We start from the raw sequence: 834 nt of genomic DNA on the forward strand, positions 1-834 counted from the left end.
CCGACCCCCGGGCCCCCCCCCCCCCCAGTGCTTCCCACCTCAACACTCCCACTCCCCCCCAAAGTACCCATGTGTTCCCCTTTTCACACCCAGACACTTTCGCACTTTAATACCTGGGCATTGTCCTTCTGATACCTGGGTCCCCCCCGCACATCGCCTCTCTAAAACAAGGGTGCTTTCCCCTCTTCATACCCGGGTATTTCCCTTCCAGCACCCAGCTGCTTTCCACCTCAATACAGGGGCATTCTCTTCCCAGTACCTGGGTACCTTTCCCCTTAGTACCCAGCTTTTTGCTGCAATGCCCAGAGACTTTGCCTCTTAACACCCAGGCATTTCCCATCTAATACTCCTTACTGCCCTCATCGTACCCAGGCATTTTTCTTCTGATACGCAAGAGCTGCCCCCCTAATACCCAGCTCTTCCCCTTCAAAGCCCCCGGTACTTTCCTCCACTAATACTTGGGCAGTTTTGCTCCCATACCTAGTGCTCCAGCCTTCAATACCCGAGGATTTTCCTCCTAATGCCCGGGTATGGGCCTATTGACACCTGGGTACCTTCCCCCTTACTCTCCAGGTATTTTCCATCTCATCCCCAGTCACTTCCCCCGTGACTGCCCCGGCCTTCCCTTGCCTGGCTTCTCCCCCAGTCCCCGGCAGGGCAGCCCCGTACCTGGGTACCTCCCCCTTCCTTAGCACCCGCCTGGTTCTTGCCCCCGTCCCCAGGCATCGACTCTTAGTACCCAGGTACTTCCCCCACTAATACCTGGGTACCCCCCCAATCCCCCGAATCTGCCCCCAGCAATCCTCAAGGGTTTTCCCTCCGCTGCTCAGCAGC

This window comes from Alligator sinensis, unplaced genomic scaffold (assembly GCF_000455745.1).
Source record: "Alligator sinensis unplaced genomic scaffold, ASM45574v1 scaffold1302_1, whole genome shotgun sequence".
NCBI lineage: Eukaryota > Metazoa > Chordata > Crocodylia > Alligatoridae > Alligator > Alligator sinensis.